Genomic DNA, 26,241 nt, shown 5'->3' on the forward strand with positions numbered 1-26,241 from the left:
AGGGGGGGGGGTGTGGGAGGGGGTTTGTAGCCTAATGTTTGGTTCGGGGCAGGTGTGTAGATTCGAGGGGAAATGATGGTGACCCGCGCCGGGAAATGGCCGATCTACATTGTTCGGGACGCGTGGCAGCGAGTTTGCAGATCGGTTATTTTCGGTGTGCGATGCCAGTGCGCACTGCGCAGCCACGTATGAATCACCCTAAAATGGTTAAAAAGTTAGGTTTCGGGGGTGAGGTGGAGAGAGGGCAAGATGCTGTTGGTTTTTCCTTTTTGTTTTGTTTATCTTTTCCTAAAATGATGATGATGAGCAATCTGTCTCGTTTTGAGAGGAAGGTAATTTTATTTCTCTCTTCATCGATACTCATCCAAGCCAAGGAGGAAGTAGTACCCTCGAGGGGACAAACCACTAATGACAGGAAGTGGGATAAGAAGCCAATGGGGGGGAAAAAAACTTCATCGGACAGGAATTCAAGGAAAAACATTTTCACGGGGAAGAGATGGACACAGATCATCTTCTTTTTTCGTGGGACAGGGGGAGGGTTTGTGAAGGACCCGACAGAGCACTTAAAACACGTACCTTACACAGGACCAGAGCCATTGTGTGATGCAGTGCTTCAACCCATCACCATCGGGCCGTTTTCCTACGAACGTCATTTCCCCCCCACTCCCCCTTGTTTTGTAACGCCGGCGATGTCGGTGATCACCGCCGCCTATTGGCTCGAGGAACTCTGCAATAATGTGGTGAAAAGATGGGAAGGACGGAACTGCAGTGCAAAAAAATAAATAGTGGCAGTTCTGTTTTTTTCCCCAGAAGAATACAAATAATATTCTATGTTTCTACATATTATTTTGTGGTATGAGAGTTATCTGTACAGTGTGGTTAAGAGTGTAGCCCAGTGGTTCTCAACATGGGGTTCGGGGACTCTGAGTGTGTTACCAGGAGGTCCCCCAGCTAAATTTTTTAAAGTTATTAGGAACCAAATGGACCTTTACAAATCTGTCACTCTGAGAGCGTGCGAATGGTTCAATTTCCTCTCAGTTATGGTTGGGGTGGGGGGGGGGGTCCGTGGCCTAATAATGCACAGCAAACAGGGGGTCCCTGAAATGAAAAAGGTTGAGATCCACTGGTGTAGGTGAGGTATAGAGACGGGAGCCGGGCAGGGGTTGGGTTTCATACGCTTGGCCATAGCAGTGCTAAGCGCAGTGAAACTCAACTCTCGCTCAGCTTGTGTTTGCATGCTCTTGTGTCGATGAGCGATGTGGGCTTGGGGCGTGCGGACAGCTAGCACACCGCTCTTGTGTTTCGGAGAACATATAAAAAAAGAAAGCGGATGAATCTCAAAAAAGAGGGATCGGTTTTGGTTCGGCTTTGTTTAGCAGGAACAGCAATAATTTGACTATTTTGACTTAAGATTATATAGCCAGACAGATAGCTGGCACATTTATATTGTAGGGTTTCTTTTTTAATGTTTTTTGTTGTTTTTTTGTAGATGGAATGAACATAACGGAAAGAGACTTTGAGCAGGGATAATGTCCAATTTATGCTTTGTCTTGTGGTGAAAATGGCAGACCTACAAGCTCACAATGAGCTTGAAGGTCTGCTATTTTCGACGTAACAATGTATGAATTGGGTTTAATTGATGTCACACAGAATTGTCATTAATAAGGCATCGCTTTGTGGTTTCGGTGAGAAATAAGACTTAAAAGACATTATGACATATTATGGGAGCATCTTAACTCACTTGTAAAAGGCTCAGCCAAAACAGACCAGTGCAAATACACAGACGTCAATTTCGCTGTTACGCACAGACAAGACTGATACTCTGTGTTAAAGGTGCTGTAAGGAATATGTTCTTGGTTCAAACAAAGAGTTTATTGTTAAAAAAGTTAGTTGCTACAGTGTTTGTTCTGTGTCCCATCGGAAGAAAGAAAATGCTTTTTCTGATTACTAAAGAGCCGGAGAGAGAAACCGTGTATAGCAAATTCAAGATTCAACATTTCTTTATTTGTCATTGCTGTCTGTAACAAGTGTAAGGAAACGAAAATGCATTTCTCCTAACCTAAGACACAGCGAAAGAATGAACAGTGCAAAAGTCGATACCTAAAATAATAGTAAGCAATGATTATACACTTATTTTATCAAAGATGTATCACTTACAGCACTCTTTAACAAGTTTTTACCATTTGTAACTTTGGAGTGCTCAGATGTAACCGACGGTTACATTTGAACACTCTTAAGTGGAAACCCTGAGGAGTTGGACTGTGCGGGGTAAAGGCCAGCTCAGTGATTTTCCACACAACCTACCGCAGCTCAACAGTGCTACCTCTGAACGGGGAGAGGCCCCATGCCTGCTTTGAATGTATTCTTTAACCGCAGACACACACACACACATACATACACACACACACCATCAATGGGTTTTAAAGCCATAGGACACTTTGGTAGAGGGTTTGGACTGTAGTGTACTTGGTTTGGTTTATTGTATATCGCTCCGTTGATTAGAAATGAATAATCCAAAACGTAGCGTCTCGATATATGTCACTAATCAGACCAGTTACATCATGACAAGGTTAACATAAACAACCCAAGCATCTACCAAAATGCCCTATGCCTTTAAAGTTCATATTTACCGGTGCTTCGTATATTTTTAGTAGTTCCTGCCAAAAAGTAAAGGGAATTACACCATAGCATTACAGACCGATTAAATGTGTGTATTTTGTTTTACTTTATTTTATTCAAGTGGTAGAAATAATCTGAAATGCAGTCCTGGGTGGCCATGATTGTTCTGATCAAGTTTACAACAGTGATACATTTCGAAACGACAACCTTGAAACTCCCATATTATCCCCAGGAAAAGGGGTATGTCAACACAAAAAAACAACCATCCTGTTGTTTTAGAAGTATAATTTAACAGTGAAAAGACAAAAGTTTTGCTTTGTCACAAATGTCTTTGGATCATGATAGAGGACGACCGACAATTTTGAATTACCACGACAAATGTACAGGATGGAAAACATTCAATAGGTCCACAACGCATGCCAAAATAAATTATTTCTGGCTTCAAGAAGTTTCTTTTTTTAATTTTTCATTCAAATCAAACTGATTATAAGATAAGATAAATGTGACTGTGTCTCCAATCTACTGCGATAGAAGACATTGTAGCTCTACCACTAAATGGAGATTAATGAGACGTTGGACCTGTTCATGTATTCTGTTTGCTGATTTGTTCTGAAATTTGTTCATTAGGGCTGGGGCGATAACCACTTCAAATCAATAGCAGGATTATTCCAAACTGCTGCCTCGATCACCATGAATGACCTTATTTCTGGAAATAAGCTCACAACTTGACACGTGTGACCTTGTCAACTGGCAATTTTAATTATTTGTGTACGTCGCTACCATTGAAAAACTAAAGTTAATAACTAATTGATTTTGTCGATTTATAAACGATCCATTCAATTTTTTTTGTATGTATTTGTTGATTGAAAATTATATATATTTAATTATTTGTTAATAAGTCAGTTACTGGTTCTAAATATTGGTTTGAATATATTTTTGGTTGTATTGGCCCAGCCCTAAGTCACATACTGTACACGTGACACTATTTGTGCTTATGGATCAAGGCTGGTTTTGGAGGCCTTTGGCCAACATGCCTAATTTATACTACGGTTCGGTGCTTGACACGAGTAGCAGGCCTACGAGCTTGTAAAGCGGCTATTTCCGGCGAAGGTATTTAATCTAGAGCGAAAACGGGAGCGAGCCCTGTAGCCCTAGCCCTTGGGAATCCGGTCAACTAATTATGGGGTTCAAGTTGTTGATGGGGATAAAGTGGGGTCCAGGGACCTCAGGGTTCCTTGAGGGGAGTTCCAAATGGACCCTTACAGGTCTGTAACTCCAAATGGACCCTTACAGGTCTGTAACTCCAAATGGACCCTTACAGGTCTGTAACTCCAAATGGACCCTTACAGGTCTAACTCCAAATGGACCCTTACAGGTCTGTAACTCCAAATGGACCCTTACAGGTCTGTAACTCCGGAGTGTACACATTTGTGCACTTTCAGAGTTATGGGGGTTATCAAAGTTTGAGAGACAGGATTCGACCCCTCCCACACTTTCAGAACCCTGAATATTTTACCAGGCACCCAACCCTAATAGAGCAGACTCGACAAAAACAATGTCCGTTCAGTGTTTATAAATTATAATTTTTTAATATCTGATCAAGCGTGCGAAATGTTGCAAAAAAGAAAAACGTTCTACTTTCTCACGGAACCCTTGGAAATCCACAATGTTCTAATCCTCAGCTCTTTTGTTTTCTTTTTTTATAGACTTGTCTCAAGTATTTTGTGTTCATTTTTTTCCTTCTGTTGAAATTTGTATTTATATGTTTAATAAAACAGTATGATGATCTCTATCTTGTTTTTGGGGGTGATTTTTTTTGCAGTTTCATCACCTTGGGTTGGTGACGTTAAAGATGGAGTGGATGTTTTTCAAAAAATGGTACAGTATTTGTTAAAATGTTGTTTTTATGTGGCCACACCCACCAGTTCATTATGTATGCCTGGTTTGCCTGATGGGTGGTGATCCACCTGAACGGAAGCCGCAACCACTGCTGTTGTATGATAAAGGGGGAGGGGATGATATTGTGATGTCACTATATCACTTTTTTTTCATCGGCACGTTTCAAGGTTTCAGCCTCCAGGAAGAAACTCTAAATACAAAGGGAAGACATCATTGCACATAACCACACCAAGGGGTCTAATGAAGTACTGTCACGTCATAAACACATGAAATCATGGCACACCGCACTCCATCTTTAACTGTAAACAGCCTTCCACCGTTGCACACACAAACACACACACACATATGTTAATATTACTATACTTAAACTATACTTAAACAAAAAGTTTTAAAAAATGTTTTTTTAACCCTAAGCCTAAAATGGGAAAATAGGCCATCTACAATCATTGTGAGCTTTTAGATTGGCTATTGATGTGCATGACACCGGAGAGTAACTAATACGAATATGTATAAATCAGGCATATGCATATCTCTGTTCCTGAACCTAACTTATTTAAATATCACACCCTAAACACCAACCTCAATCTGGTTCTAACCATAAAAAACAACTATTTCTCTCATAAATACCAGGAGAATTGACTTATTTCTCAAATTCTACTAGTACAAATCTACGGAGGGCTGCCCTGTAGGCCAGTTATGCAATCAACGCTGCAGTGTCGAGCTGACCATAATGCCCTCACAAGTATAGTAATAAAATTACTCTCACACACCTACAATAAGTCCTGTTTTCTGCTGTGCATGGTGGAAGGATGTGGGTAGTAGGTGGAACATTGCTGTTGAGCTGTTGTGAAACTGGTGTGACTTTGTCTTGTCTCGTCAGTCGTCACACAACCAACAAACACTACTGTGACACTACTGTTGTTGCCTCCGTCACTTTATTCAACATTTATATCATCCAGCCCAATGAACTGAATTTGACAGACGTTAAAGCCAACCACATACCTAAATAAATATAAAACGTTTTTTAAAAGGAACTTCTTTAGAAAACCATATTTTGGGCATATCAATATAGGCGAACCAGACACTTGTGTGTACCATTTTGGGGTAATTTTATTTTCTGGAGTATTTCCAATTTGCAATACTTGGACTTCTACTTCACTCTGTCTCAGGGGCAAAAGAATTGTAAATTTTGATCAGGATTATTATGACAAAACATAGGTGTACCGTACACATACTTTGGCTATTTGAAGATAGCCAATCTACAAGCTCAGTTGTGAGCTTGTAGGCTATTTTGAAAAGAAAACATTTTGAACATTTCTGCCATTATTACTCAAGTAATGACTTGTACTTTTACTTATAGAGTATTTCACTGCACTGTTGATACTTTTATGTATAAGTAAAACAAAAGTGTGAGTAGCCAGCTACTTCTTCCACCAACCGTTGCCAAGTATGTGTCCTAAAGTGACATTACCGGCCCAGCGTCCTAAGGTGACACTGTTATTCTCATGGAGATCATCAGTGTTGCCAGATGCGACCAGAGAAACAAGCAACCAGGCCTATGAACACAAGCTCAAAAGAAGCGACTATAGTCCACACATGAGCACTGTTTATGTATCTGCTATATGAAAATAGCAGGTCTACAACTTGTAGATCTGCTACCACAACTACCAGAAGAACAAGCCCAAAGTCGCTCATAATGAGCAGACATGGCAACACTGGAGAACACTTGAGAACAAGCATACATGTATTTATAGGCGACAGTGACAACATTAATTTGCAGAGGAACCAGCTGTGTGTGGGGCGGCTGGGGCCACACACACACACACACACACACACACACACACACACACACAAAGCAGTCACAACAAACTCACTTGTTTGACATTTGACAACAAAGGACTGACACGTACCATCTTGAAATGTAAACAATTAAATGTCACTTGGTTTATATTTGACCCACCGGCCCATATTTGTTCCATGTGAATAAACCACAGACATTTTCTTTTCAAAAGAAAAGGAAACCGTCACCATGTCTGTTTATTAAAAGCTAATTTGTGCTTGTTTTTCCTTTAAAGTTGCTTGTGAATATTGGTCGTTGTGGGTTGTTTTTTGAAGCTAGTTTCTAAACGTGTAGTCAAGTGGCTTATTTGGGTCCCCATCTAAAAGTATTTTGTGACCTCCAATCCCCATACCAGATTTGTGTTGTTAAAATGTTTCAAAAGATAGTCAAAATGATCCTCTTTATTCCTAGATTTATTTTAGAAAATAGCAGAGCTACAATCTCTTAATAGTCAAATATTTTATGCTCATGTGGCCTATAGTCACTTCTTTTGGGCTTCTTTTCATAGACCTAAGTCGCTTATTTCATTCGCAAAGTCTAGCAACACTGCATCCTGCCCTGTCCTCTCTCTGTCTCAGGCAGGCAGGCAGGCACACATACACACACACACACACACACACACACAAAAAATAAAAAAAATGGTGCATTTATATAGCGCCTTTATCCAAGGCGCTTTACATAGATTGTGCATTACATTCACCCATTCACACACACATTCATACACCGATTGCAGCGGAAGCCATGCAAGGTACCAACCAGCACATCGGGAGCAATTTGGGGTTCAGTGTCTTGCCCAAGGACACTTCGACATGTAGACAGGAGGAGCCGGGATTCGAACTGCCAACCCATGGATCATTGGACGACCTGCTCTACACACACACACACACACACACACACACACACACACACACACACACACACACACCGATGGCGGTGGAAACCATGCAAGGCACCAACCAGCACATCAGGAGCAATTAGGGGTTCAGTGTCTTGCTCAAGGACACTTCAACACTAACTCTGGGGGAGCCCGGGTTCGAACTGGCAACCTTGCGGTTACCATCCAGCCACTGTACCCCTGAGCCACCGCCACACTGTAACGCCAACTCAAGCCTGTCACAGGCTCCTGCAGTGCATGGGGGTCGCAACCACGGGTTGGAGAACCCCTGCTTTAAGAGACCAGCATCACTATGGTTACAAATCTGCCGTAAAGCAGGTCGTCTCTGGGTGACTAACGTGAGTTGTGACTCTTATGTACATGCTGCTGTGTTGTTATCCTGCCGAAGCTTTTCAGTAAACTTTACTATTTTGATTATAATCATTAAGGACATTCGAGACATATTACAAAGATGCGACCGCCAGCCCGCCCCTGTGCAATGAACTAGCCTACTTATTTGCGCAGTTTTCTAAAGTGAACTAGGCCTATAAGAAAACACTGACAGCAATCAGGTAAATAAAAAAAGGATTGCAGTGTCCTGTCAATGCCGGTTGTTGTTGTAACTTGTGGTGTGCTTCTGACTGTAGTTTGTAATCATCTCTCTTATCATGACATGATGACTTGCTGTACGGCTGTATAGTGCATGTGTGTGTGTGTGTGTGCTGTCCTAAATAACAAATTTGTAGGGGTTAGGGCATTGTATAAAAACGGCAAAATAATTAATATTCGCACCCCTTGGGGTCAAGTTCAAGCTACGCCCATGGTGCAGTGACACTGTAACGCCAACTCAAGCCTGTCACAGGCTCCCGTCACAAAATTGACACACACACACACACACACACACACACAGAGGAGGACGTTTGTTAGCAGCTCAACCACTGGATTGTAAGTTCTCATGCTTTAGTTCTACATTTGTGTTGTCAAACACATACATTATTCTCTGTTCTTTCTACTCTTCTCCATGATTCTGAATTAATTTTACCCATTCTTGACATTATTCCGGTAGTGTCTCAGCCCTATAGCAGTTGCTTTATCGCCTTTAAGGCATATTACTGGTGCTATTCTAAATATGTTACATTTCCAGGCATGGCTCGCTGACACATGGCCAAGGGGATGCCTGGCTGTAACTGGACACAATTTGAAGGGATTGACATTGGGAGTCTTTTTTTCTTCTCCTTTTTTGAGTGGTAACTGGCTTTGTTAGTCTGTGAGCATGGTTGATGCTGATTGGTTGATGCTGATTTCATTACGTCAGACATTACGTCAGAACACAGCTGATCAGGCTATATAATACCCTACACCACTCAGTTCACACAGGCTGCTGTGGTATTATTGTCAGCCCAACTTCTGTTCAGGCAATCACTTCGAGCTTACAAGTCTCAAACATGCTCATGTCAAGACGTCAGAAATGATATCGCTGTCGGGGCAGAAACCAGCTCTTATCTCCATATTTTAACTTTTTGTGTGGTATGTATGGTAACATGGTGCTGTCACAGTATGTATGGTAACATGGTGCTGTCACAGTATGTATGGTAACATGGTGCTGTCACAGTATGTATGGTAACATGGTGCTGTCACAGTATGTATGGTAACATGGTGCTACTGCTGTCACAGTATGTATGGTAACATGGTGCTGTCACAGTATGGTAAAATGGTGCTGTCACAGGTAGGCTATTTCCAATCTGGGAACCCATCGGCAAAAAAAAGAAAAATTCATGACAGTATCATGCCAGTATCATGGTCAGTGTCATGCCAGTATCATGACAGTATCATGGCTAGAATCATGACAGTATCATGGTCAGTGTCATGCCAGTATCATGGTCAGTATCATGGCTAGAATCATGACAGTATCATGGTCAGTGTCATGCCAGTATCATGACAGTATCATGGCTAGAATCATGATAGTATCATGGTCAGTGTCATGCCAGTATCATGACAGTATCATGGCTAGAATCATGACAGTATCATGGTCAGTGTCATGCCAGTATCATGACAGTATCATGGCTAGAATCATGACAGTATCATGGCAGTATCATGCCAGTATCATGACAGTATCATGGCTAGAATCATGACAGTATCATGGCAGTATCATGCCAGTATCATGGTCAGTGTCATGCCAGTATCATGGTCAGTATCATAACAGTATCATGTCACTATTTTTGAAGTAGGGCGTACGGTACGTGTTTAAAAAGATCCCACGCCTGGAGGTTCTCCCCTTTTCGGAACCACTGACTTCAGAATAGATGTTAAAAACATTTAGATTTTGGTTCATATAATACCATAGTCAGACTGTTGGTTTCCACATCAGCCAAGGCAGTATTGATACTTTTACTTAAGTAAGACATGTCAGTACTATTTACACTGTGGTTTATTGAAAAGGTCGGGATCCACATTTGATATTGTTTTCAAATTGCATTTTGTTTTCAAATAAATACAAAAAAAAACGATTAGGGGACAATGCTGACCCCTAGAGGGTGGTCAGGGACACACACTTCTGTAGTTTATTCAAAAGGTAAGGTACATGTTTGATATTGTTTTAAAATTGCACTTTGTTTTCAAATGAAAAACTCAATAAATGTTTACAAAAGAAAAGAGATAAAGATTAGGGGACAATGGAGCCCCCTGAAGCTGTGGTTCTCAACCCCCAAATTGATACAGTATGTATGTGGCCGTCATGGACCCTGTATCGTTCGTTGTGAGCTTATAGATCAGCTATTTTCTAATTGCCCATGTGGTTAAAGTTGTTACAATGGTTAAAATGATCTTGATTCCACATGAATGCCAATGACAATGCCGCCTCCTAGAGTGTGGTGAGGGGCGGTTGGTCCCTGTCTCCAGGGCTGTCTGGCTGTGGGGAGCGGTGTTGGGCCAACGAGCCCTGTGACAAAGTGCCCAGAACGGACAGGGAACCATCCCCTACCGAAGCACTGGAACCTGCATGGGGATAGAGGAGAGAGAGAGAGGACACAGCTTGATTGATTGATTGATTGAATACTTTATTAACAGTTGGCATAAAAAAGCACAGGAAAGTACTGTTCAGTACAAGGTGTGCTAAGAGGATTTAAAACCCAAGAAAGCCTACGGATTGTTTCCATCGGGGTCCTTCATAATCGATTCATTGGCATCGATACGGTACTACTTTATTGTCAGCTTTCACTGAACTTTGTCTTGCAACACATAATACACATTTGACATAACACAAAAACAAATTGATTCATTACGCACATACCTGGGCGCCTGTGCTGGCTTCTGGCACTGTGCGATCGGACAGGGGTTCCACTGCGTCCGGGCGGCTCGGGGAACCCCAAAGATTTCTGGGAGCTAGGACGTGTCGGTCTGTCTTTGCTTTTGATGCCTGCAGTCATCAAACAAATTAAAAAACTCGCAAGTTGTGAGTTACTTAACAAGCTAGCTGTCTGTAATTATACAATTATTTCATCACATTGTAGTGACTCGTGTGGACTCGGTGGGGGAAGAGTCCCAAGTCCCTTGGTCCGAGACCGAGTCACTTTATGGCTGAGACCGAGACGAGACCGAGTAAATGAAAATGTGGACTCGAGACCATACTCGAAACCGAGGCCTGACAAGAGGCCGGACTAGGATACTAAGAGCGAAAACAGTTCCAGTCACTTGTACAGAGCCCTGAGGGACTCAGGTCAAACAATAAAGGGTTTAAGTGGTTAAGAAAAAAAATCATAAACAAAGAATAAAACCAGTAAACATAGAAACAACCTAAAACGAGAAAAAAAACAAAAAAACAAAAGGGGGGAATTGACATTGACAACAGGATATCCGAGAAGATGTCCACCTCAAACAGTGTTAATCTGGAGGAGCAGGCGGAGTGGACAGAGATAAGAGAGATTTATTTGCACGTGAAGAAATGTAGAAGTTGTCAGTTGAACCTCTGAAGAAGAATATTTCACAATGTCTATTGTCTAAAGAAGACAGAACAGACATGCAGGATGTGAGCAGATGTTACGTAACACATTGTGTAACAGTAAACAGAGCCCACCACGCGCTCTCTCCCCCTCTCTCTCTCTCTCACACGCACGCGCATGCACACACACGCGTCACACACACACACACACACACACACACACACACACACACACACACACACACACACACACACACACACACACACACACACACACACACACACACACACACACACACACACACACACACACACACACACACACACACACACACACACACACAGTTCTTCCTACACCATTTCATCCCCCTCATCCATCCTCGCTCATTTCCTGACCTAAAACACTGCTTTGAAATACAATAATAATAATAATAATAATAATAATAATGATTTCAGTTCATATTAAATTCATGAGATTATTTGTCAGTTTAACGACTTTCAACCTGGAGTCTTTTTTGGCAGGTCAATTATTGTGAAAAGAAAAATAGCCGATCTTATAGATCGGCTATTTTGGCTATTGAAAATGTTATCAATATTAATAATTGTTTCAATCAATCGATCAAAGTGATTACATGGACGAACTTGGTCGAGAACTACACACGCACGTCGCACACGGACAGACAGGGATTTCTGTCTGCTTGTAGATTGGCTATTTCTGTGGTAGAGAATTTGGTCAGAATTCTATTGAGAGGATAGCCCCTTGAGATGAGCATCTCATTTCTAGACAATACAAACATGTACAGATACAGTTAGCTTGCTCATCCTCTTTTTGAGTGGTGTAAACCACTCCTACAACTGGCTTTGTTAGTTTACGTGTCTGTCCGTACCAAAAAAAATGAGCATGGTTGCTATGGTCACCCAGTTCACACGGGTGTAATTTCATTACGTCAGACATTACGTCAGACCACAGCTGATCAGTCTATATAAGACCTTACACCACTCAGTTCACACGGGTGTGATTCTTTCCTTCATAAATCAACGCCCTATTTGATCACACTACAGCGTCACACAAAAGCATCAAAAGTAGCAGATCCACACACATACTCTGCTACTTTTGCTGTTTTATTTTATTTTATTTGAATGCTGAAAAGTCACAGTTTTGGACATATGATGCATATGTTTCTTTCCACCCGACAGAGACGATGTCCAGACACTGGGTAGAGATTATACATACTGTCTCTGGGAGAGATGGTAGGAAGACGGACGTCCGCAGCTGCTACGCCACCCGTGTTCAGCCGACCCTTGTAAATATGTCCGTCCAGGCCGAGGATAGCAACCTCCTCTGGCTAAGCAGCAACAACAACACAAAACAGACAACAGTTCAGTCCTAGCAGGGGAACAATCACGTCTTTTTACATCACAGTTCATTTTATTCCGTTAAAGGTAAGGTAAGTGATATTGCTATAGAGTATAATGAACAGTAAGTCTCCCTGTCTCTCCAGCTCTTTAATAAACATTAAACACATTTTCAGGTAGGTGAAAAATGTCAAAGAAATGTCAGCCAATCAGGAGAGCAATTTATCAGCATAATTCTTAGTGTTCCATTTCCAATTTTGTTGCATCATTTCTTTGTGTCATCCCTTACAATTCCACTTGTTTAATCTGTATCCTGACTGAGTTCTCTATCCTGATTGGACAAAATTGGTATTCCGACCTGAAAATCCATTTTCTGTTTAATAAAAAGCTAGAGAGACATGGAGACTCCTGTTACTGAACAAACATTCTTTAGCAATGAGTACTATCACAATATAGCTTTACACTTATTTTAACCAAAGAAAATCACTTACCCTACCTTTAATATTCAATTGAATTTAGACAAAACCTTTTCAGATGCACGTCTTTGGCAAATCAATGTGGAGGTCCTTGACATTAAACATGTTTAATTGAGAATCACTGTTAAATGGTAAATGGTGCATTTATATAGCGCCTTTCTCCAAGGCGCTTTACAGAGTGCATTACATTCACCCATTGGCAGCGGAAACCATGCAAGGCACCAACCAGCACATCGGGAGCAATTAGGGGTTCAGTGTCTTGCTCAAGGACACTTCGACACTAACTCTGGGGGAGCCCGGGTTCGAACTGGCAACCTTGCGGCTACCATCCAGCCACTCTACCCCTGAGCCACTGCCGCCCCGTTGTTGTATTGCATAGCATAGTTACAAGTGCCTCCTACCAGCTGAGAGGGAGACAAGGGCTGAGTGTCCGCCTCGACCTGTAGGGCGGAAATTGTTGATAGTTAGAAACTAAATGGACCTTTATATAATACATTAATGTAATCTTGTCACAGTCCCAGACTTTTGTGTAATACATTGTAGAGTCTAGGTCTTGTATTTCTATGTATTGTTAGCTGTTCAAGTTTTCACGGTTCTGTTTGTTTGCTCCATACCAGCTGTATCTCATTTTGTAATCAACCATCAGTTTTGTTTTGTTTTTTCCCCCAGTCAGTTCCTTGTTGAGTAATTGTATTGTGTCACCTGTTCAGTCTGTTATTCTTCACCGGGCTTCTGTATTAAAACATGGGTTTTGAACACTATCATGCCTGGCTGTCCTGAGTTTGGGTTCTCACCTCACCTACACGTGACAAATCTAGTCCACGCGCTTTTGTGGTAATTATCACAGTATATTATTGCATAGTTATTTAACCCATCCTTAGTAACAGGAGCAGTGGGCGCTACGGAGGCAGCGCCTCGGGGAGCAGTTAGGGGTCAATGACTTGCTCAGGGACATTGCTTGAGTCCTGGAATCAAACCTGGAACCGCTGGCTTCCCAGGCGGGCTCTCTAACCATTCAGCTATGGCCGCTATGGCACACAGACCTTTTACAGATATGCAACTCTGAGGCCCCTTTCCACCAGGGTTGAACCGGTTTCCACCAGGGTTCAACCGGTTTCCTAGATTTTTGTTTGTAATCGATTCAAATAGTTTTCCATAGAATTTCATTAACTTTACTGAATACAAAAACACATCTGTGTGAACTGAGTGGTGCAACTCCCCCCCCCCCCCCCTCTCTCTCTCTGGCACAACAGCACCAACCTTTGCCCCTACTGGTACTATAAACGGACATAGTCACATAGGTTAGGCATAGGGACATTGCTGTTCCTTGGAGTGGTTGCACCACTCAAAAATATAACACTTTTAAGAAATAGTGTAAGCCACAACATGTCCCATTGTGATGCGTTGTGAGCTTGTAGATCTGCTATTTTCACAAGTTTGGGACATCAAATTTCTCTTTTGGGTCTCAAGCTAAATCCTTTGATAACCACTGGTCTATAGAAACAGTCCGCACTCACTCACTCTTCTTTCTCTGGCAGACGGGTTTCAGGCTACTAAAACAGAGTTTTGGGCAGAGTAGCCCAAAACGTGTCCGTTTCGTCATTATAAGTTCCTCCTACCAGCTGCGAGGTGGGAGACGGGGGCTGTGGCGTGTCCGCCTGCGCCTGCAGGACGTGTGTGATGTGCTGCAGCTGGGTGGTGTAGCGCTGGTGGGGGTGGGTGACCGTGTGGCTGCCCCCACAGCTGCGGGACACCGCCAGGTAACGGTAGTCTGACATCTCTGGGATGCGCTCGCTAGAATAGTCAACACACACACAGGCAGGCATGCAAGGAGAAAACATAATAGGGCCTAGCGAGACTATCTCTTTTATTGGTGTGTCGCCCAGGTTGCACCTGCCCTAAACCCACATTGACTAAACAAAAAACTATGCCTAAAAAAACCTAACCTTAACTCTAACCTCACAAACACTGTACTAACCTTATCCCTAACCTCAATACCCTGTCCACCTGGGCGAAACACCGGGAAAAGACACTCTCCCAGGGCATAGCATTTAGATTTCCAAAAATATTTATGGTCATGATTCACCAAGATGGCTGGGTTTAAAATGTGTGTAAATATTTTCTGAAATCTCTATGGGAAAAATGTATGGGTTTTCTATCTGTGGCACCACAAAAAACACTACTGTTATGCCTATACCTCCTGAGGGTCTGCAAGGCCAAGTAGCACACCTGGGGGGACAGCCGGACAGCGCCTTCTATGTCTCTGCCCCCAACCTCTGGAATGAACTCCCCAATCATCTCAGAGTTGCCTCCTCTCCTTCAAAACCCACCTCTTCAAGATAGCCTTCCTCAGCTGAGGTCTGGTTAAGATGTCCCCCCATACCTTGCTTAGCCTTTCATGTTTTTAACCTAGCACTGACATTTGACTTGCCTTGTTTTTTTTAGTTTTTTTTGTTTCTTGAATTAAAGTTGTTCCTACTGTTTTATGTAAAGCGCTTTGGGTACTCAGAAAAGCGCTATATAAAAATAAAATCTGAGCTCTGAGCGTTGATACAAATAAAGGTTAAAATGTAATTTATGTACAAATTTAATTGATATGGCATGTATGCCAGATGCCAGGTTAATGTGTATAGTCCTTTGTATAGTTTCAATGTACATTTGTTTTCTTTTTGAAATTATTGTCACACTTTGCCTCAGTGTGGGTAGTGTTTGCCAAAAGGCACCGGTTGAAAAATAGCAAAACTGGACAAAAATACTGAAAAAGTGCCTGCAGAGATGAAGTGGGTTTTTTATTCACATTTTTACATAGACCAGTGATCAAACTGAAGTAGAACAAAAGTATTTACAAGACTAGCTGGTCAGATTGGCCCTTGGTCTTATCAACTCAACAGTCATACCTTAACTGCAAGGCAGTGGCAGGTCTCCCTACTTAAATAGGCTAAGCCCCTCCCCATTGGACCATACCAAACCTGAATTGTTTCCACAATTTACCAGTTCATTTCCAAATGTCCAGATACATTACAAGTCACATACACGTTTAAAGTGTCACATATTACTCAACCAATTATCCACATAATAATATAAACATAATAATAATGATACTCAGAGTATTTTACACAAAAACCTGACACAAAACCAATGTGGGCATGTTCCCTACACAAACCCACAGTTGGTATGCTCCATTGCTCCCTACAAAACAATCAACAATCAAACAATACATTCTCTGCAACATACTGTAAACAATACAGAATAACTTGAACCCTGTTTGTGTGAAATCATTCCTGTTATAGGTTTTGGGTAAAATAACACAGAAAACGTATTGAAAGTTTGTTAATTACAGCCAGTGGCATGGTGAACTGTTTGTTAAATACCAATATGGGAACCCATCTGCAAAAAAAAGAAAAAACAGCACCCTCTGCTGTTTGTTTCCTTTGAATTTGCCAGAATTGTTCTTGAGAGATGAGTTAAATACAGCCAGTGGCAGGGTGAACTATGTTCTTGGTTTTCCTATGATGTTAGATTAATGAGGCACTACACTACACCGTCTCTCTGCAGTTGATGTATTATCTTGTGTTTACCTTGCTTGCGGTAAACCGCTCTGGATTAAGAGCTAAATGCCTAAATTGTAAATTGCATACAACTAATTGATTTAATTGATCATAAAACAGAGAATTAATTTAAAATGTAATTAAAATTATAGCTAGATGTCCATTGCTATAGACTGTTTGTTCAGTAACAGAGATCTCTCCATCTCAAGTAAACAAAAAAATACAATTTCAAGTCGGTTGACAATTGCAGCCAGTCAGGTGAACGTAGCCATTTACCAGCTTGTAGTTGTTCCAGTGTTCCAGTTCCAATTATGTCTGCTCAATTTATTAAGTCATTACTTCCAATTTCCTATATGAGTTGATCCAAACATGCATGTCATCTTTATCAAAAGTTGGAGGAGTTACTGAACAAACACTTTACAAGGGCCTTGAACATCTTATTTTTAAATGCTGGCACCACCTGCTGGCAAAGAGCAGAAACAACACATACTAAGGGCACTGTGGGTTCTGGACAGGATAAACAAAACACTAGTAGAAAAGGGTGGCTGTGTTGCTCTCTCACCTTCTAAAGGGTGGCTGTGTTGCTCTCTCACCTTCTAAAGGGTGGCTGTGTTGCTCTCTCACCTTCTAAAGGGTGGCTGTGTTGCTCTCTCACCTTCTAAAGGGTGGCTGTGTTGCTCTCTCACCTTCTAAAGGGTGGCTGTGTTGCTCTCTCACCTTCTCACGTGCTGGTGGTGAACATGCTCCAGGTCATAGACCGTGTAGGGCCTGCTGGACTTATGAGAGGGCAGGCCAGGTGCAGAGGGGATGGACACCAAATGACTTGATTCCCCCCAAGGAAGGAAGGAAGAATTTGGATGTTATCAACTGATAATCACCAATGCTGATTATGCTCCTTATCGGTCGATGCAATGGAGCAATATGGACATTTCCTACATACTGCCTACCGTGAGTAGGCGACTAGGAAATGGAAACACGAAAGTGAAACTACTGCCGCCAAGCGAAAACAACATGAAGCTGCGCTATACAACAACTTTGCTTTATGTTTACTTACGTGGCGAGTTAAGACTGAGGTTAGGGTTAGAGTTATTTAGGATTAGGGTTAGTAGTCAGACAACGCAACATCGGACAATGTCTGACAACAACGTCAATATGTAGAAAATGTCCATATTAGTTCCTTTGCATGGTCTTGACAAGGGCTGATGATGGCTATTAAATTGTCTTATAACACCCAAAACCGCTAGAATTGTAGTAAGAGAGCAAGTCTGCAGACATTTCCATCATTATATGAATCATATGCCCAATTAATCCTCTCTGTCGACAGTATCATACACGACAACAATTGTGGATGAAACACGATGTGAGCTTGCAGATTGACTATTTTCAGTGTGCGACGCTGTTGCATGACAAAGTATAAATCGTTCATTTCATCTGTCGTGTGAAAGGTTCTCTGCACAAATGTTGTGTTTTGTTTTTAGTATGTAATCATTGTGCCACACAAAAAGGTGGTGAGTCCTTGGGTTTCCTAAGAAGGCAGAAATCCAAGTGTTTTAATGCCTTCAATTGCATAGGCTACAGTATTTACAATGTACAAGTATTTGAACACATAAATGGCTTAAAACATTATAATAATAAATTACAAAAATAAACATGGAGACTACTTGGCAACAGATTCAGAGTAAACAATCCCTTGCATTAGAATGAAATCCTTAACATTATTTCGTCTCTGTCGGGTGGAAACCTCATATTTCCCAAAGGATTTCAGGATTCAAATTCCAAAAGTACTTCCGTGTGACGCCTGTATAGTATGGTCAAGTTAGAGTATGGAGATAAGAGGTTTCTGCCCCCGACAGCGACGGTATGATGAATAGGTCATGTGTTGGTGGAATGACTCACGGCCCCGGGATGTGCATGTGGACGGGACGGTCACAGGAGATGCAGTGGAACCTGGCCACCAGCTGTCTACCAAACAACAACAGCAATATCAACAACAAAAGTAAAGTCATTTTTACTGTTAGCAAACAAGCTCTGCAGTCTAATTATTGTGTTGCTCAATTAGTTCATAATATGCTTATGGTTTCACCGAGAGACATTCATTCATTCATTTTGCACTGTTTGACAAAATAATGGCTCAAAACGTGGAGGGTTACCTCCTGATGCCAGCAGCGTCCTGGTGCTGGGGTGTGTTCTTACCTCCTGATGCCAGCAGCGTCCTGGTGCTGGGGTGTGTTCTTACCTCCTGATGCCAGCAGCGTCCTGGTGCTGGGGTGTGTTCTTACCTCCTGATGCCAGCAGCGTCCTGGTGCTGGGGTGTGTTCTTACCTCCTGATGCCAGCAGTGTCCTGGTGCTGGGGTGTGTTCTTACCTCCTGATGCCAGCAGCGTCCTGGTGCTGGGGTGTGTTCTTACCTCCTGATGCCAGCAGTGTCCTGGTGCTGGGGTGTGTTCTTACCTCCTGATGCCAGCAGCGTCCTGGTGCTGGGATGTGTTCTTACCTCCTGATGCCAGCAGCGTCCTGGTGCTGGGGTGTGTTCTTACCTCCTGATACCAGCAGCGTCCTGGTGCTGGGGTGTGTTCTTACCTCCTGATACCAGCAGCGTCCTGGTGCTGGGGTGTGTTCTTACCTCCTGATGCCAGCAGCGTCCTGGTGCTGGGGTGTGTTCTTACCTCCTGATACCAGCAGCGTCCTGGTGCTGGGGTGTGTTCTTACCTCCTGATACCAGCAGCGTCCTGATGCTGGGGTGTGTTCTTACCTCCTGATACCAGCAGCGTCCTGGTGCTGGGGTGTGTTCTTACCTCCTGATGCCAGCAGCGTCCTGGTGCTGGGGTGTGGGCTGAGCCTGCAGGTTCTTCAGGATGCTCCTCCATCGAGCCTCCAGCTCGGTCTTCACAGAGTCCAGCTCGATGCGGTTCAGCTACCACAACAGCATCCAGCATTATAACAGGTCTTTTTGAGGAAGCAATCTGATGCCATTGTCCACCGATCAGTGTTTTATCACATGAACCACAGTGTCCCTATTCTGGCCGTGTTGTGATAGACAAACGATCGCCGGATATAGCTGAACCACGGAAACCACACAAATGCACGTTTTTTTTAACAAGCTCACAACTCGTTTTCAGCTTGTAGATAAGCATTTTGGCGGCTTTTTGACACACAACAAAGTATAGCGGGGTTGAAGTGGTTAACGAACAACTCTTTGGATGGTACACCGAGTAATGGGGAAGTCTTGCGTCTTTAAAAAAAATCATTTCAAACACCTAAATGCCAAGGCATCACAACTCAAAGGTTCAAGTGTTGGGGTTCTTGTTGGTATATTAGCTTGTTTTCTCAAGCTTATTTGTCTTTACTGGGGAAATAAATTCTTTAGCAGCCTACTTATAGACTTACAGTATATGGCTGTGGCACAAACAAATCCCAAACCTGAAAACTGGAGTTAGCTAGTTTCTGCTGGACAGTGACGAATATGTTTTATCTAACATCAGAGTTAATCTGAAATGGACTCTTATAGTACATTGTGTGTGTGTGTGTGTGTGTGTGTGTGTGTGTGTGTGTGTGTGTGTGTGTGTGTGTGTGTGTGTGTGTGTGTGTGTGTGTGTGTGTGTGTGTGTGTGTGTTTACCTTGTTGTCCATCTCGGAGGAGAGCCTGTGGATGACAGTGTGCCAGTCGTGCTCCTGGTCAGTGACCTTGGACAGCAGGTCATGGAACATGGTGTTGAGCTGCTCTGTCTCCGTGTCAAACTGCACCTGGCTCACCTTGCTGTCCAGGGCCGCTTTCTAGAGAGAGAGAGAAAGGGAGGGAGAGAGAAAGGGAGGGGGAGAGAGAGAGAGAGAGAGAGTCTGTTTCACTGTTTCCACTGATCACTGTTTTCATTATTACAGAAGAAAAGATTTGTGTTAAGATTTTTTTTTACTATTTTGGAACATCCAAATGATCAAATATTGGTTAAACAGGCTAGACTAGACTGATGCTATAACTTATTTAGCTGGGGACCCCCTGGCACCTCTTCAAGGACTCCTATAGTGGGTCTCCGGAGGCCACTGTGAGGAGCCACTGCTGTACGTTTTACACACAGGGGGAGAGGACGGGGGGTTGTCATTTTAAATCAGCGACCATGAGTCACTCACCATTTCAAGCTCCATGTCCAGCTGCTGCTTGTCAGCCTTCCTCTCCCCCAGCTCCTCCATGGACTTGTACAGCTGCTGCACAGTGAAGCATTATGGCTGTACAGCTGCTACACAGTGAAGCATTATGGCTGTACAGCTGCTGCACAGTGAAGCATTATGGCTGTACAGCTGCTGCACACTGAAGCATTATGGCTGTACAGCTGCTGCACAGTGAAGCATTATGGCTGTACAGCTGCTACACAGTGAAGCATTATGGCTGTACAGCTGCTACACAGTGAAGCATTATGGCTGTACAGCTGCTGCACACTGAAGCATTATGGCTGTACAGCTGCTGCACACTGAAGCATTATGGCTGTACAGCTGCTGCACACTGAAGCATTATGGCTGTACAGCTGCTGCACAGTGAAGCATTATGGCTGTACAGCTGCTGCACAGTGAAGCATTATGGCTGTACAGCTGCTGCACACTGAAGCATTATGGCTGTACAGCTGCTGCACACTGAAGCATTATGGCTGTACAGCTGCTGCACAGTGAAGCTTTATGGCTGTACAGCTGCTGCACAGTGAAGCATTATGGCTGTACAGCTGCTGCACACTGAAGCATTATGGCTGTACAGCTGCTGCACAGTGAAGCATTATAGCTGTACAGCTGCTGCACAGTGAAGCATTATGGCTGTACAGCTGCTGCACAGTGAAGCTTTATGGCTGTACAGCTGCTGCACACTGAAGCATTATGGCTGTACAGCTGCTGCACAGTGAAGCATTATAGCTGTACAGCTGCTGCACAGTGAAGCATTATGGCTGTACAGCTGCTGCACAGTGAAGCTTTATGGCTGTACAGCTGCTGCACAGTGAAGCATTATGGCTGTACAGCTGCTGCACAGTGAAGCTTTAAGGCACCATTACACATTTAAGTCGGCCATTCATTGTTACACAAATAATTGCAATTAACAATTTAATTGATTTTGGCATTGAACATTAGAACTTTGAGATGAATCAAAATGACATTTCAGATTGCCATTAAGGCTTCGTAATGAAAAATTGCACAGGGCAGATAGGACAAGTAACTTAAACAAAGAAATTACTGACATACTTAATGTTGTACTTTTTTTTTTACAATATAACGGAAATAGCTGATCTACAAGCTTGTAGAGCTGCTATTCCAGCTTTTTAAATTTTTGATGATTATGGATAAAATAATCCATAAGCATGTGATGTTGGTGAGCTGAACTCAAGGTGCATTTAACCCCTGAACCCTGTAGACCACATCACAGTGTTTAAAGGTTTGTAAGCAAACAGGAAGGAAGGATTTCCAAGAAGAATGTCTGTATATGGATATCTATATCTCCACAAAAACCTCCTGTAACTCCACTTGAGCTGGATTTGGGTAACATGATCAATCAATGTATTAAGACACCATACCAGCTTTGATGAGGCAGTGTTGTTCTATGTGAAGTGACTCAAGTGAGGAGCGCTATTATCATCATACATCATCATACATCATCACATTCCATGCTCAGTGAATCAAATCATCACATTCCGTGGTACAAACACACAGACACACAGAGCTGGGCATAGGAGGGGCTAGCGTACCTAAAAAAAACATGTTTTACATTTCCTGACCAGTTAATATTTACATAGCTGGTTTCTGCCCGACAGCAGAGTTATTAAATAAAGTGTCCAGAACATTAGCTCTATGTCTAGTTTGTCAACCTGTGGATATTTAGAACAAAAATAATATATTTCTATATTAGTCAATAACGATAGCAATAAGTGTCCCTTTCTTCCAGAATGACGGTTAATGAATAACAATGCAACACTGCTGGTGTTATCGTCCCGGAAATACATTTTTTGGTTGTGGTGATGTCATCACTGGCAAGGTCTATTCTGGGGGTGAACACTCACAGCTGGTAATTTCTTATTTTGGACAGGGACATTTGTTCAGCAGTTAACTTGTTTAGTGCCTACTGTAAACAAACAGTGAAATAGCGGCGGACGTCCATTGTCCCCTACCTGGATGTGACTCTGCTTGTGGCTGTGCTCCTCCACCAGGCTTCTGGTTGCAGCGTGGAGCTTGTCACACTCCTCCTGCAACTGATGGATGGACCCCTGCACTGCATTCAGTGACTCTGCACTCTGAGGTCAACACACGCACGCACGCACACAATTGTATTAGTATATTTGTGTATTACTATACTTTATCTCAGAGCGATAGACTGGCCAATCACAACACGTCCTCGCCAGCCAGATACTCCAAACTACTTACAAGCCCCGCGCGGCCGGGGCTTGTAAGGACAACTCCCCTTCCCTCATCCTGCTACACATACGCTGGATCACTGTAGAAACAGATCACACACCTGTGATTGATATAAGCCGATCTAAAGTGTAGATTATAGTCTCTTTTAATATGTCTACTTAACGGAAACCAGCCAATCAGAAACAAGGATTGGGACGACTTTAACCACTTTAGAATAACCATTTGAACACTCCGTTTGTACACTCTCAGAGTTACCATGAACCCCAGGAGGAATCGTATCTACTATACCGTGAAGACTGAAGGCTGTTTCAGACGGGGAGCCTTGGTAATTAATGTTCAATGAGAGGCGAGGGAGATTATTTGGGACGTTGAGTGGCGGAGACACAAGAGGTCCCATGAAATTGTCAACGGTGTGCATGAGCCGGATTGTGGTCAGCTTTTTTCCCCCGCCCACTTCACATCCGGTCCCCGTCTGAAAAGGCCTTAATGGGGTTCTTAATTAAACAATAATACAGACCCATTATGTACCCTTTGTGGGCCCTGGGGCCAAACAGCAGCGTACTGTATGTGTGTGTTTGGAGGACCCACCCGCTCCCTGTCTGCTGTCAGGCTGTGCACCAACGCTCTCAGGTGGTTCAGCTGATCCTGCAGGTTGTCAGGCAGCTCCCGCGCTCCTATTATGTACAGTAAGACACAATATCAAGAAAATGTAAGTTATGTTTTATTATACCACATAATAGTTAAATCCTGTTGACACAACACTGAGGTCATGACATGGCAAATGAGGATATGGCAATTCATCATTTTTACAGTGTAGTTTGGGGTCGCACAGATAAAAAACTAAATACAAAAAAAGATCAAATAAGGGTCAATGGCGTCTTGCAGTGGTTCCCAAACTGTGGGTTGGGATCCAGGTGTGTCCCCAAATGATTTGGGGGGGTTCCCAGATGATTAAATGAATGTGCAACATTGTTTTCTCACTCAACAGTAAACAAACCAACAATGTCTGCACATTTCAAAATGACCTTTAAGACCCGGTTAATACCAAATTATCAAATATTATACAAGACAGAGGCAAACATTGTGAAAATAGCCGATCTACAAGCTCACAATGCCTCGTTCACTGCGAGGCGTTGTGAGTTATGTTTCCAGTGACAGCGGCGCGCTACTCACCCATGTTGTTGATGAGTTCCCGGAGGTGAGTCAGCTGTGCCTGGTCCACCTTGCCTAACTCCAGCGCTGTGACACGGGCCTCCACGCTGCCATGCCTCTGTGGCAGCCTGCCCACTTCTCTCAAGGCCTCCACTGTCTCTGGGTGGCGCAGCAGGGCTCTGCTGCTGCCGGCCCCCTGAGACAGGTGCCGCGTAGCGACCGCAGTGTCCGTGTCGGGGTGCGTGTGCACGGGCAGCCGGAGCTCTGGGGAGGGTGCACGGTCACACTTTTGTATATACAATAAAAAAATAAAACGACTGTAACAAAACCAATAAAGACTAAAGTAAAACTAAGTCTTCAAAAAAAAGTAACAAACCAGTAAACCCACTTTTCTGGTTAATAGGGACATATGTGATTATCACACTTTATGGAGTGTATGTATTTTATGTAGTACTGTCATGAATTGAGTACAATGGACCACAATGGAAACAAGCCCTCTGGGGCTTTCTGTGTTATCCTTTTAGCATACCGTTTGACCGTACTTTCTGTACTGTTAACAACCCTGCTAATAAAGTATTCAACCTATCAAACAGAACCAAAACAAACCAAAAAAAAACAAACAGAAAACACCAAAATACAGCGAGGGAGCAGTGTGTTTCTGCAGGTAAAACACCACCACTACTCCAGTGGCTGACAACTGCTGGTAGAGAGTCAAATGAATATTGTTTTGCTTATTTGCTACGTAAACGCTGCAAAGTTACATACTATTCCAACTAGATAGATAGATAGATAGATAGATAGATAGATAGATAGATAGATAGATAGATAGATAGATAGATAGATAGATAGATAGATACTTTATTTGTCCTTTCGGAAATTTGTCTTGTGCACAGCAATCATCAGGATACAGAAAACATATACAAACAAACAGATCACACAGTACATTGACAATGAAGAAACAATGCCAACAGAAGGCCACCATGCAGTCATAGTTCCAAGAGGCATCAAATCACACTTTATGCACGGAACTGAGATGGGGCCTGCTTGTTCATAAGTCCTATACTTATAGGAACAAACAATCTTGAGGCCCTAGCCTGCAGAGAAGGTACCATGTACCGTCGCCCTGATGGTAAAAGATGGTATTGGCTGTGTAACGGGTGTGTATTGTCCCTAGTAATAGCTTTCCCCTTCCTGAGTACCCAGGTCTCATACATTGAGGTCATACTCTCAAATCGTAACCCAGCTATTTTGTTGGACACGTTGATGATTTTATGGAGTTTGTTCTTATTAACCAATGATAATGAGCCATACCAGGAAACAAAACAAAATGTCAATGCACTCTCCAAAATGTCAATGCACGTTATACTGTCTCAGTCTGCGCATAAAATGCAGCCTCTGCTGACCTTTTGTATAGATGGAATGAGTGTTGGAATTCCATGTCAGCTTGGAATCAAGTACTTGTATTCCTCCACAATCACTACCCCATCCCCACCAATGATTATTTCCTGGTGTGCATGAGCACCAGTCCTAAGGTCAAATATGACCTCCTTAGTTTTTTTGATTTTCAGCTGAAGGAAGTTACTCCTGCACCAACCGGCAAACTCATCCACTGTTCTTCGATAGCTTATCTCATCATCCTCAATCAGACCAACAATAGCTGTGTCATCTGCGAATTTAACAATACAGGTGTTGTCTGACTCACTCCTACAGTCGCTTGTGTACAGCGTGAACAATACCGGTGAAATCACCCTTGCGGAGCCCCCGTGTTGGTCGTAATGGGGAGAGATATTGCTTTATTCACCAACTAAACTGAAACTCAGGTCAAAACGAACCAGAAAAATGCAAAATGCAAAACTCTACTAACCGTGGTCTGGAGCTGATTGTCTTGGAGAAGTCAGCGGCGTCTCGTGTATGATTGTGGTGGTGCTTGTTGGAGCCAGTGGGCTGGTCAGGGTTGTGACTGTGCTGCTGCTTGGATCACTGGGCACACTGGTGTCTCTCACTGACTCTACTGTCCCTGGGCCTCCAAGTTCCTGTGGAATACAACAGTGGTGCTTTTATTTACTTATTTGTGGGGTGTTTGGGGTTGTTTGGGAAACAGTGGAGTAGAAGATGGAGCAGAAGATAAAACATTACCCCCAAAAAGTTTGCCATCTTGT

General features: G+C 42.9%; 1 long non-coding RNA gene across 1 annotated transcript; it reads left to right on the plus strand.

The window, feature by feature from the left end:
* Positions 1 to 37: 37 nt before the first annotated feature.
* LOC306936147 lies at positions 38 to 4,411 on the plus strand. Its single transcript, XR_013791469.1, has 2 exons — positions 38 to 3,912; positions 3,995 to 4,411. It is a non-coding gene; the product is annotated as an uncharacterized lncRNA (long non-coding RNA).
* Positions 4,412 to 26,241: the final 21,830 nt, after the last annotated feature.

This window comes from Electrona antarctica, assembly GCF_951216825.1.
Source record: "Electrona antarctica genome assembly, chromosome: 14".
NCBI classification, from domain to species: Eukaryota; Metazoa; Chordata; class Actinopteri; order Myctophiformes; family Myctophidae; genus Electrona; species Electrona antarctica.